The following is a 14,517-nucleotide window of genomic DNA, read 5'->3' on the forward strand; positions in this document are numbered from 1 at the left end:
CAATGCGGTGCTGATCCCAGGACCCCAGGATCATGAGCTGAGCTGAAGGTAGGCGCTTGACTGAGCCAACAGGGCACTCCTAAATCATTCTTATTAAGAAAACAGAGACAATACATTACACTCCATTCCTAGCCACACTTCTACTCCATCCCCACATTCCAGTGCTGACTACCACAAACTGAGAAATTCTGTGGTGGTAACATTGCACAATTTATATAGCCTTTAAATCCAGGTCCCATTCCCCCTCCCCAACACACACATACTGTTACACAGAATCTTCAGATTTTTCCCATGTTATGAAAACAATGGTATAGAATAGTTAAATGTGGAGCTTTGGACTCAAACCAGGATTCAGATTCTAGCTCTGCAATGTAGTAGCTAATAATCATTTCAGGAAATCTCTGGGCTTCCATTATATCCTTGACCTGGCTATCCATCTACAGTAGGAAGTCCAATCTCAGGGCTTAAAAAGTGATATTAGTTATTTTGATTAGTCATGTAATATTGAACATATACATTTATCTCCCTTTTCAGATCCCACTAAAATTGTGGAATAAACAACTAAAATTAAATAATATATAAACCCACAAGGACAAACTTGAATAGGGTATTGCAACAGACATATTCATCAACAAATTTTGTTTTCTTTAATTTTCTCTTTTTTTGGTATTTAGGAATATTTGTGTTTTTGTTCAATTTTTTCCCTGTATACTAATACCTAATTACCTCTTGCTTTTTTCTTAGGCTTTCCTACTCTGTCAGATTTAATTGATTTTGACTTTCAGTTTTTTCCTATAGGGCAATCAATGAGATTACTACTCTTTCTTCTCCTCTCATTTTGTTTTTTTCTACTTTGTTAGAAAATGTAGCATTTGCATAAGAGTCTTCCACCCTGAATCCTAGCTTTATTATTTATTATATAAATGTATTTATTATTAATATATATGTTAATATATAAATGTATACTTCAAATCTATCTAAATGTATTTACTTAAATATATTAAGAAATATTTTCACTGGTTACTACTAGTCTTTCAGCTTAAGTTTCCTGGCATTCTTGTCAGATGAAGCTTATTTTCTAGTAGAGTTGATAGCAATCATTTATGAAAACAATATTCCCTAATCTTTTACATGTTTAAAACAGCTTCTTCTAGAGACCTGAAACTTGAAGGAAGACTTGAATGGCTATAAAATCCTTACTTCATACTAAGAGTTCAGAATTTGCTTAGTTCATACTAAGTTCAGAATTTACAAATATTTTTTATATATAACTGAATTGAATTTCTTTTTTTGTGACCAAGCCTATGTTGAATCAATGTAAAACAGAATAAAAGGGGAAAACCTCATCATAGCAGTACATGTTTTTCTTGTTGCTTCCCTGCAGCAATCAAACTTTTAGAAATGTCCTGAACTTGGGGCACCTGGGCGGCTCAGTCGGTTGAGTGTCTGACTCTTGATTTCTGCTCAGGTGATGATCTTAGGGTCCTCCTCCGTGGGGGTCTGTGATCTGCGTGGAATCTGCTTGAGATTCTTTCTCTCTCTCCGTCTGCCCCTCCCCTCCCTCGTGTGTGCTCTCTCTAAGAAAATAAAGTTCTTAAAAAGAAAAAAAAAAATGTCCTGAATTTATTTCACTACTCTGTAAATCCATATAAATGTCCTACAACAGTACTGCATATTTTGTAAATGATTTTTCCAAAAATTGTTTACATTTTTTTCAAGATAAACTGAACATCTTTAGTTGAAATAGTTAATAAATTTGGATTGCCGAAAACCCTTCAGCTTTTGAAGTCCTTAGACTATTGCAACTAAAAAAAACCCCCAAAGATTAAAAAAGATTACAAACAAGAATTACATTAAAATTTATGCCTATAAAGCAGGGAGGAAATAATAATAAGAGAGACTAGAGATGATAATTTTGTATGTTAAAAAACACACATTGATGTTTATACTCTAGCATGCATGCACACAGTTATTTGAAGAGTACAACTTTTCTTATGTTACCCCGTTTGATTTTTTGCTATAGGCAGCAGTCCCAATGGAAGTAATTTAGTAAATTGTGAAGTACATTTTCTTCTGATAAATTCTCATTTATTTATGTTTTTAACTTTTAATTCCAATCTAAGATAGTGTCCTTATTAGTTTTAATAACCTAAAAAAACAGGAGGTAAGAATCATACACATTTTGTATCCCACCTCACATTCTCATGGCCCACCATTTTACTCCAGTCATTGTGGATGTAACCGGACATCTCATTTCATCTGCATCACATACCTTCCCTCTGTCCAGTCCCAGGCTTCTCTGGTGCCAATGTGTAAGATGCCTGTTAGCCATCCTGATACCTACCAAACTTAGAAGTCGGGGGAGTAAACATGCATGGTGCAACCCTTGACCAATTCTTGGCTGGGACTGGTAGATTAATGCTTCTGATTCTGTGTCTCGGGTAGGCAGAGAGGAAAATATGAAACGACGAAACCAGAGAGGGAGACAAACCATAAGAGACTCTTAATCTCAGGAAACAAACTGAGGGTTGCTGGAGGGGAGGGGGGTGGGGGGATGAGGTAGCTGGGTGATGGACACTGGGAGGGTATGTGCTATGGTGAGTGCTGTGAATTGTGTAAGACTTTTGAATCACAGACCTGTACCTCTGTAACAAATAATACATTATATGTTAAAAAAATGAGAGAGAGAGAAGGTATTAGGAAGGGAACAATGAAGGGGGGGGAATCAGAGGGGGAGATGAACCATGAGAGACTATGGACTCTGAGAAACAAACTGAGGGTTCAAGAGGGGAGGGGGGTGGGGGAATGGGTTAGCCTGGTGATGGGTATTAAAGAGGGCAGGTATTGAATGGAGCACTGGATGTTATACGCAAACAATAAATCATGGAACACCATATCAAAAACTAATGATGTAATGTATGGTGATTAACATAACATAATAAAATTAAATTAAAAAAAGATAACTAAGTAAAAAAAAAAAAAAAAGACTGATGAATCACAGACCTGTACCCCTGAAACAAATAATACATCATATGTTAATAATAAAAAAAAAGGAAGAGAAAACAACAACAAAGAATTCTGAAGTGTGTTCTACAAGGCTTCTTAGAGGAATTGACTGCCAGCTACTTATTGCAGTAATAATGCTGCTCAATAATTTACCCTAGGAGTCAATTTTTCTTCCCTCTCTTGTCTTTCCAGTTTCCCACTCCTCTTCTTTGGAATAATTTCCTAAAATAAACTATTTTCTAAAATAAACTACAAGCTTTTGTCTTCAGCTCTGCTTTTGGAGAGGACCTAGGCTGAACAAAACTGAAATATGTGCCTTCTTACTGAATATCTTTTTTAAAATTAAAACTACAAAAAATGAAATTCATCATATCTCAGAATTTTATTGCCTAAATTCTATTAACAGAAAAAAGAAAAGACAACTTCACAGACTGTAAGTTTGAAGCTATCGTCAATTAGGAAGAATTGATTTCCTTGTACAATAATTGCTGGCATTTCCATAACATTACATTTCCTTTACTGTCTACAATGCTGGCTTTTCCAAACAATTTCAACTTTCATTAAACTTCGGCTCTTCAGTTGGTGCATATGGGTGTCAAATGACTTGTTCAGATTTGAATAAGCAAAATTTAAAGTGTTGCTGACTCATTTATTTGTAGCCCACTTTTCTGTCATCCTATAAATAAAGAAATAATCACTAGGACTTCCAGTTTCTACAAAATTTTATATGCATGGTCCTGATTTTGGAATATTCTACATTTTTTTTTAAAGAGAAAGCCCATTTTTGTGATAGTTTCTTGTATATCTTCTTTCCTTCCAAACTATAAACTTATGCAGTTTGTCAAAGTGGATTACAAAGATTGTTTTTAAAGAACATTAAGACATACAAATCCACTTTATATATCCAAGTAACGTGTAAGATCCTTGAAGGCAGGGATTTTTGTCTCTTTATTCACTATTATATCCTGAATGCTTAAAACAATGACTGACATAAGATAGGCACTCAATAAGTATTTGTTGAATAAACTGAAGGAATGAATTTGTATGTGCTTAATAGGAAAAGAAAAGACAATCAAATCAAATTCAAAAGATGGTCAACTACAACCAAATTTTTTCTTTACCTTGTAGAATTTGGAGAAAAGTGAACAAAAATGTAAATATAGAAATTAATTTGGAGATATTTATATCACAATAAACAAAACAATATTTAAAAACATACGAAGTCCATGTAGACTGAAAAGTTAGTTTGCATGAAAGCAGCAGAAGGAAACCTTTAAGTTGGAATCTATTTCTAAAAAACAGCTTTACTATGGTTAATTATGGACTCAAGTCTCCCAAAACTTATGCATTGTTATGATATAAATATTTTGCCACAAGATGGCAGCAAAGATTTATTTTAGAATCACTGGCAGACCAAATGATGTACATCTTTAAAAGTTACAATGTGTAAGGAAAGTGGGGGATACATTTTTATTATTCCTGGGAGGTACCTCTTCATTAGAAAGGTTGTATCACTGGTACCTAGAGTTTCTGTGACTCTTTACACATGCCCCCTCTTTTTTATACTCTCCACTTCAATTTCATTTTCTTTACGTCCTTCCAGATTAATCTTAAATTACAAATGTGAACATGTCACTTAACTAAAAAAAAAGAAAACTTCAATAATTTCCTAAGCTATATGGAATAAAGAATAATAGTTTTATTTATTTATTTATTTTTTAAAGATTTTATTTATTTATTTGACAGAGAGATAAAGAGCACAAGTAGGCAGAGAGGCAGGCAGAGGGAGAGGGAGAAGCAGGCTCCCCGCTGAGCAGGGAGCCCGATGTGGGGTTTGATCCCAGGACCCTGGGATCATGACCTGAGCTGAAGGCAGCCGCTTAACCAACTGAGCCACCCAGGCACCCCAATCTTTTTAGTTTATTCACTCAGCCTATTCAGTAACTATATTCTATGTACAAGTTGCCATGATAGGCACTAGGAGTAGAAATGTGAATAATGCTTGGAGCTTTTCATTTTGGGAATTACAAACATGTAGATACAGCTGCCACAAAGCACTTACCTGGAGAAAGTTTGATTGGGGGACTGATGAGGCACAAAAAGGGAAGAAGGTGAGAGATGAATTTGACTGTGGGGCATCGAGGTCTGGAATTCAGGGAAAATGTCTGGGCCGAGAGAGCAGTTTGAGAATCAACATACAAGTATAATTGAAGGGCATATAAATATAACTGGTGAATTTTTTCATTGAGTCCCCTTTTAAAAAATGTATACATTATAATTACAAAAAATACTTAAGAACAATAGAAATGACTAATGTGAAATTCACCTAGAATTAATGTGAAATTCACCCAGAATATATATATGAATATGTGAGAGAGAGAGAGAGAGACTTATCTTACACATAAACACAACTTATCTGTGCATACTCTGTATATTTGTCTATGTATATAAAACAGATCATAAATAGGGTCATAAAACACATCTTGTTTTTGTAACTGCAATTCACTTCATAGTAAGTCGAGGTGGGGAAGCTGGCGGGGGGGGGGGCAGCAAATGAGACTGAAGAAGACTGGCTGCATAAAAGGAAAGGCAAGCTGTGTAAGAATCCAGAAAATAGTACCACGTATGACAAGAAATGAATGACTTTTAGGAATGGAATAATTTAGTGTCAAGTTCTACAGAGTGATTAACTGAGAAGAGAACAAAGAACAATCGATTGGATTTGGCAATTAGTATCCTGGATGGTGACCTCTGCCAGAATAGCTTTAGCCTGACTGCTTTGTGACAATGAGGGATGAGAAGCAAGGAAGGGGTGGCAGTTGTCATGAACTTTCCCTGTGAGAAGATCCCCTTGAAATGGAAGAGATTAAAGCATAAGTATAATTTGTGAAGAAATAACCTGGTGGACAAAGAAAGGTCTAAAATATAAGACAAATAGGAAATAACTAATAGAACAAGATTCTGGAAATGGTCAGATGTGGTTTAAAACAAAAACTAGGTGAAGTATTTGTTTATACATAAAGAGAGGGTTTTTTTTTTTTTAAGATTTTGTTTTTTTAACTTATTTGAGAGAGAGAGAGAGAATCTCAAGCAGACTCCCCACTGAGTGGAGAGCCCCACTTGGGGCTCGATCTCATGACCCTGAGATCATGACCTGAGCCAAAATCAAGAGTCTGACATTTAACTGACTGAGCCACCCGGTGCCCCTGTTTTTGTTTTTGTTTTCCTTTTGAGTATGGTTAAGTTTTTAGGTGCAGAAGTGGAAATTCACATTCAGGAATATTTACACTACGGTCTCAATCCTTTATTGATACATTTCATGTGGCTTACACATGAATCAACTGAATTATTTCCTCTTGTCCTGATATTTCCACCCCGTGATTTCCTTATTGCTTTGTTTACTTCATTCTCTCTTCTCCAATCTCTTCTTGTTTAAAGCTTATACATTCCTTAAGGTCCAAAACAAATTATACTTCCTACTGGAGCTAAGTTGACAAGCACAAGTTGACAATTAGAGTTCCTCAGCAGGGTGGCTCAGTCAGTTAAGCGTCTGCCTTTTCAGTCATGATCCCAGGGTCCTGGGATTGAGTCCCACATTGGGCTCCTTGCTCAGCAGGGAGCCTGCATCTCCCTCTACCTACCTCTCTCTCTCTCACTATTGCTCTCTGACAAATAAATAAATAAAATCTTAAAGAAAATGTAAGAAAAAAAGAGTTCCTCAGCAGGGGCACCTGGATGGTGCAGCTGGTTATGCAGCAAACTACTGGTTTTGGCTAGGGTGGTAATCTCAGGTTCAGGGTGGAGTCCACTTGGGACTCTCTCTCCCTCTCCCTCTGCCCACCCCCCCCATACTTGTGCTCTCTCTCTCTTTCCCTAATAAATAAATAAGTCTTTAAAAAAGATTTCCTGGGGCGCCTGGGTGGCTCAGTCATTAAGTGTCTGCCTTCGGCTCAGGTCATGATCCCAGGGTCCTGGGATCAAGCCCCACATCGGGCTCCCCGCTCAGCGGGAAGCCTGCTTCTCCCTCTCCCACTCCCCCTGCTTGTGTTCCCTCTCTTGTTGTGTCTCTCTGTCAAATAAATAAAATCTTTAAAAAAAAAAAATTTCCTTAGCAAATGCTTTTGTTAAATGAAGTAATAGTGAATAATTGGCCCTATCGTGAGTCCCTTTAAAATAATTTATTTTTGGTTTTAAAATCAGAAAGTCTTAATTACATGTCTTAAATATAGATACAGAATATTTTGATCTATTTTTCACCAATGAGTATTGAACTTTAGATTTTGATCCTAAAATCATTTTGCCTTTTGTTCACACATATTAAATATTTTATTTTATTATTCTTTTAAAGATTTTTTTGAAGATTTTATTTATTCATTTGATAGAGAGAGAGAGCACAAGCAGGGGGAGCGGTAGGAAAAGGGAGAGGGAGAAGCAGGCTCCCCGCTGAGCAGGGAGCCTGATGCGGGGCTCGATCCCAGAACCCTGGGATCATGACCTGAGCCAAAGGCAGATGCTTAACCATCTGAGCCACCCAGGTGCCCTCATGCATATTAAATATTTTAATCAAAATTATTACAAAACTGATTATTTTTCTGTGTGAAAATATCTGGGGGAAAATAAAAAATATATATTTGGGGGACTAGATGCCATTGTATCAGTTTAATCTGTTGATCAATTTTTTCTCCACAGTTCACAGTTTTGCCATTTTCATTTTAAATTTACTGACATTGTTTTCATTAATATGATTTTTTCTTATTAAGTTTTTAACTAACATTGGATCCATTGATTGTTTTTTCCTATATAACATATTATCATTTATGATTTATGCTACTAGAATTTTCTTTGGTAACCATTATTTCTACCAAATCCAATGTGCTTGCATCAAATTTTACATAGCACAGTGTTAACACCTAGAGTTTTATCTATTTACAAATGTATTGGTCTTGCATATTTGTACCAGTTATAGTCATCAAAATCTTAAAGACTGAAAGTTTGTATTCATTTGTTGGTTAATCTTAGAAAAAAAATATAGAACAATTGCTTTCAGATAGTTTAAGATTGAGCTAATGTCCAGGGCTGGCTTGTTGTATGGATCAAGTAGAAACATGATGTTTAAGCTACATTTATAATGTACTTTTTCTTTTCTTAGAGTCTGCAAAATGAGTCAGCTTAAGAGATATCATTTAAGTAGATATTTAAAAATCATATATTTGGTCAATTATCTGTGGTTCTGAATAGTATATGCTTAGGCTTTTTTCCATTTCTTTGAATAACTAAGGCAATACAAATTATTTTGTGGGAAATATTAGTGATAAAACCCTCATGAGTTGGTCATGAGATAATTGAATGAGGAATTCATAAAAATCAAAGCAGAATATGTTTGAGAACTGAAGAGAAACAGTATTGTAATACAAGAACAGAAGTTTTAAATAAATATAGTTTCAGGAAAAATGTTCCAATACCAAAATCATGCTATGAAATATCTTCCCATGGGAAGTGTGAACACTTCAGCTATTCAAAACCAGCCTGGAAACAGCATTAAAAAATATATCCTTGGGAGTAATTTTATACAGTGGTTGAGTTGACTAGGAGCCTAATAGGCCTCTACCATATCTACTTGGTATGGCTTAAATAAAATAGCAACTTCTACACAGTATTTGCCATTGGAAAGTAGAAATTAAAAAATAATGTGGCCAGTGCAGGTAACATGATTCTTTTAATAAAATACAGTCACATTTTACTGACCTATCAAATAATAGAAGTAATGATGATTTTCAAAGAATTTTGGAAATAAAAAATGTTATGAAGTGTTGTCAGGCTCTATAATATATTTTTATTCACCCATATTACTTCTCTGGAAAAACAATTCTATAAGCTGAGAAGTGGAAAAGCAAGGGGGCTAATATAAAGAAAAGGAAAAAATAAATAAGAAGGAAGCAGAAAACATCTGCTAGGAACTTTAAGGACATCAGACTTTAATGGGACCTGTTCAGAATATATTTGTATTTATAGTAAAATAAAAAAAGAAATCCAGATTTTTCAGTTTCAAATGTGTTAAGAAGTAAATAATTACTCTGTTTTTATGAATACTAATCTTTTACTGGTAGCATTGCCATTTTCAAGATCTAATGTAAAGAATACTTCATTGGTTAAACTTTTGAGTATCTGTTTCATAATGTTTCAGTTCATTTTTCATCATTGGAAATAAGTAAATATGTCTGAAACTAGCTACGCAAACTGTAAGTCCAGAAGTTAAGAGCAGTTTGACATATATTTCCATAATAGAGTATTCCATATTTATTAAAAACTGACAGTCCAAAGCTCTTTAAAAACAGCAAAAGTCAACAAAATAATGTCTAAATATATGCATGTTTAAACTTGTCTATCTAAATATGATTTCATACTTTTTAATAATTGCTGAAAACATGGGATCATTCTGTTCTTTTACATTCATTAAAATATGACAACAAGAACACTTCAGTGCTTACCCTGTTCCAGCTCTTTCCATTAATTAATTCTCACAAGAACTGAGATGGGTACTTTATTATTCCAAGTTTTCAGATTAGGAAAATGAGGCATAAAAGAGTTAATTAACTACCCTAAGTTATCACAGCTTATAGGTTGCAAAGACTTAATTCAAACCCAGCCATCCTAAATCCAGAGCTCATATAATGGGGCTCTGTCTAAAGCATTTAAAATGTTTACTTTATAGTATTTGGGCGTTACAGAATTAACACAACAAAATACTAATATACATTGTAGTAGTTGTGCAATTAATTGCTATTACCTTCTCAGTAAGTGTTGTCTTGTAGCTAAAGTTAAATCTTACTTTCCCTTCTAAGTGCCTAATACACTGTCATTATATAATTCTGTGGATGCCTGATGCATATTTGTTAAGTTATATATTAAAGTTTCACAGAGGAAGTTACTCAGAAAAAGGAGAGGGGGCAATATTTGAAAGCTACGTTTATTCTATAGAGGAAGTTTGTTTGTTTGTTTGTTTTTTAATTTAAACAGGGCCCTTGGGTGGCTCAGTCGTTTGAGCATCCAGTGCTTGGTTTTGGCTCAGGTCATGATCTCAGGGTCGTGAGATGGAGCCTGAATGCCTCCAGCTCAAAGCCCCAAGGCCTCCAGCTCCGTGCTCAGCAGGGGCATCTGTTATTCTCTCTCTCCTCTCCCTCTGCCTGTCCCCACACTTGCGCACATGCTCTCTCTCTCTCTCTAAAATAAATAAGTGAATCTTTAAATAAATTTTAAATAAATTCTAATTTTGTGATGATTGAAGATTCACATGCAGCTGTAAAAAGATAATACTGAGGGATCCCATGGACCCTTTATATGGTTTCTCCTCACATGGTGATATTTTGTAAAACTAAATACAGATACCATGATGAGGAAATTGAGATTGATACAACCAATTCATCTTTTTCAATTTCCCCAGTTTTACCTGTACTACTTGCATGTGTTCATTTGTGTGCGTGGATTTAGTTGTATGCAATTTTGTCACATGTATCAGTTCATGTAACTGCCATGGCAATCAAGATACAAAACAATTCCATCACTACCAGAGTACCTATTGTACCTTTTTTTTTTTTTTTTTTTTTTTGAGAGAGAGGGAGCGGGGAGGGGCAGAGGGAGAGAAAGAATCTTAATCACAACCCTGGGAACATGACCTGAGCCAAAATCAAGAGCCTGATGCTTAACCAACTGAGTGACCCAGGTGTCCCCCTACTGTACCCTTTTAAATGCCCTCCAGTTCCTCCACCATCCATAATCCTTAACAACCACTAATGTGGTCTCTATACTTTTGCCATTTCCACAATGTTGTGAGTGGAATTTTATAGCATGAAATCTTTTAGGATTTTTTTTTTCACTCATAATTCTCTGGAGACTTATCCAAATTGTTGTACATATCAATACTTCATTGCTTTTTATTGATGGGTAGTATTCCATAGTACGTATGTGCCACAATTTGTTTAACCTTTCACCCGCTGGAGCACATCTGGGTTGTTTTCGGTTTTTAGCTGTTACAGGTAAAGCTGCTAGGAACATCTGTCTATAGGTTTTTGCATGAACGTAAGTATTCATTTCTCTGGGATAAATGTCCGTGAGTGCAACTGCTGGGTCAAATAGTAGGTGCGTGTTTAGCTTGTAAGAAAATGGCCAACCTGTTTCATGGTAGCAGTACTATTTCACATTCCCATAGTGATGTATGAGTGATCCAGTTTCTCTGCATGCTTGCCAGCATTTGGCATTGTCACTATTTTTAATTTTAGCCATCTGATAGATATGTAGTAAGATCTCACCGTAGTTTTAATTTTCATTTCTCTAATGGCAAATCACGTTGAACATTTTTTTTACATGCCATCAGTCTATCCTCTTTGGTGATATATAGATGGCACATTTTATTTTATCGCTTGGTGACATGTCCATTAGTCTTTGTCTATATTCTAGCTGGATTATTCTTTACAGTTGAGTTTTGCAATTTGTTTATATAATCCAGATACTTATTCTTTGTCTTTTTTATAGTCTAGATACTAGTCCTCTGTGTGGTTTGCAAATATTTTCTCCCAGACTGTGGTTCATCTTATAAATCTCTTAACAGAGTCTACTGTAGGACAAAAGTTTTTAATTTTGATGAGGTCCAATTTATCGATTTTTCTTTTATGGATTGTGTTTTGTTTCTCTTTAAGTTTCCCAAAGGTACTTATAAAATTTTATTAAATTGTTTATATAAATGTGAATTTTTCTCAATATATAAGAAGGATAAAATTAGGAAGTATAATAAAAGGCAGTTGGATATTAATATAATAATCATAAACACAAACTGGGTATTGAGTTTATAAGGCAGTTCTTAGATTTAAGGTTTAAGATGGTCTTCAGATAATCTAGAATATATGTACATTAAATATCTTTTTTTTTAAAGATTTTATTTATTTATTTATTTGAGAGAGAGAGAGAGAGAGAAAAACAGCATGAGAGGGGAGAGGGTCAGAGGGAGAAGCAGGCTCCCTGCTGAGCCGGGAGCCCGATATGAGACTCGATCCCAGGACTCCGGGACCATGACCTGAGCCGAAGGCAGTCGCTTAACCAACTGAGCCACCCAGGCGCCCTAAATATCTTAACATATAAATTAAGTCATAGTTTTAAAAAAATCTTATAGACAATAACCCCATAAATATGTCCACAAACATCATTTAGGAAATGCTGATCTTTAATTTTTCTATTTAAAAGCTGGCAGCATGGTCTTGTGAAAATTATATCTGCCTAAACATATCTATAGACTTTTGAAAAAATGGGTATATGTAATTTATCTACAGTATTGCTTTGGTATAACTATTTTATTCTGAAGGATTCACATAGAATCCTTATCATCTAGAATCTGAATTCTAGTTAATACTATAATGTTCTTCTAAGATATAATGCATTTTGTGTTATTTTCTAACAGGTGTCCACTGAATACCTACTGCATGCTAATATTGGAAGTGAAAATAAAATTAAGGCTTCGTCCTTGTCCTGGAGCAATTTCTTAACCAGTTGAGGAAAGAAAACATTCACTTTGAATTTGTAATATCAGTATCAAAAGCTTTTTTCCAGTTCTATTCTAGGTTCTTTATTTGTATTACATCATTTGCTCATACAAATAATCTTATAAGATAGGTTCTATTATTTTCCCTCTTTTACAGAAGTAACTAAAGGACAGAGACTGTAACTTGCCCTGATCCCACAGTTAAAAAGAGCAAAATTACCATTGAAACTAGGCAGTCTGACTCAATAGTCTGTGCCTTTAATCTTTCTTCAATATTGTTTCTTTAGAAGGGAAATAATATGAGGTTGGATGATCAGGGCCAAGTGTCAATTGATTCCACAGGTTATATTTTACCACCTCATACCACTTTGCCAATCCAATCAGTAAATTAACACAACCATTTTTGGAAATTATGTAACTGGGGGAATTATTTGGTCATTACAGTAGCCAAATTTGATTACATAGGTAGGAAAACTCCTACTATGTAAACATCTTTAACTTAATTTTGAGAATCTCTTTCAGAACGGCTGTCCCTTTTTTGGACTCCCTTTGTTGGACTGGTAAGGCACTGCATTTACTGGGGAGGTTTTATTTCTTGACTAGCCATGTTGAAACATAAAAAGAATCAGGAGAACAATGTATTATGATCAAATAAGCCTACTAGAGTTGAAAATTATTTGGCTTGTACTGATGTATTTTAAAGGGTGTTTCTGTACTCACATCAAATTTTGATTGTTGATTCTTTTAACATACATGAATTAGTCCAATCAGGGATAAAAGTCATTTTTTTGTTAGTAACTTCAGTAATAATTATTAACAGGACTTGATGAAATGTTTTTTTAATAAGTGCACTTTTACTATTGAGTAAAACATTCCAAATATAAAATTCAGTTAACCCTTTTTCAGAGATGACTCAATAATTTGGGCTCTTTCTTCCACTAAGTTTAAGCCATTTAATTAAGAGCATGTCACTATAATTTTATAATTGCTTCTCCCCATAACAACTGAACAATGAAAACCAAAATGTATACTAACTCTTTGCTATTTTATTAATTAATTTAATCAGCAAATTTTAGTGAGGGATGTTTTTATTTGATTCAGAGATGGGTTGTCTCCACATTTTAACATTTTGAAATTGAGGTACATTGTATAATCCATGTTGAATTTTTTTTAAGGTAACATCATTTATTATTGGTTTGTGGTGTTGCCATTTTCATTACACTGTTGTGTTTTGTTTTTTTTTTAGGATAATCGATACACAATGTTACATTAGTCTCAGGTGTACAACTTAGTGATTTGACAAGTTTAAACATGCTGTGATCACCACAAGTATAGCTACCATCTGTCCCATTACCTCACTATTACAATATCATTTATTGTATTCCTTATACTCTGCTTTTTATTTCCCCGACTTACTCTTTCCATAACTGGAGAACTGTATTGCCCTCTCCCCTTCACTCATGTTGCCCACCCCAACCCCTACCCTTGGCAACATCAGCTTGTTCTCTGTATTTAGAGTTCTGATTCTGCTTTTTGTTTATTCATTTTTCTTAAGATTCCATTTATTAGTAGAAATATATGGTATTTGTCTTTCTCATTCTGACTTATTTCACTTAGCATAATACCCTTTACGTCCATCCATGTTGTCTCAAATGGCATGATCTCATCTTTTTCTGTGGTGGTGTAATATTCCATGGTGTATATATACCACATTTTCCTTATCCATTCATCTATTGATGGACACTTAGGTTGCTCCCATGTCTTGGCTACTGTAAATAATGCTGCAATAAGCAGGGGTGCATATATCCTTTTGAGTTAGTGTTTTTGTTTTCCTTGGGTAAATACCCAATAGTGGAATTATTGGATCCTGTAGAATTTTTATTTTAAATTTTTTGTGGAACCTCCATACTGTTTTCCACAGTGGATATACATTCCCACCAACAGTGCACAAGGGTTCCTTTTTCTCCATATCCTCACCAATA

This window comes from Mirounga angustirostris, unplaced genomic scaffold, assembly GCF_029215605.1.
Source record: "Mirounga angustirostris isolate CCGP_5_RB_7025 unplaced genomic scaffold, mMirAng1.0.hap1 SCAF_13, whole genome shotgun sequence".
Classification (NCBI taxonomy): Eukaryota; Metazoa; Chordata; class Mammalia; order Carnivora; family Phocidae; genus Mirounga; species Mirounga angustirostris.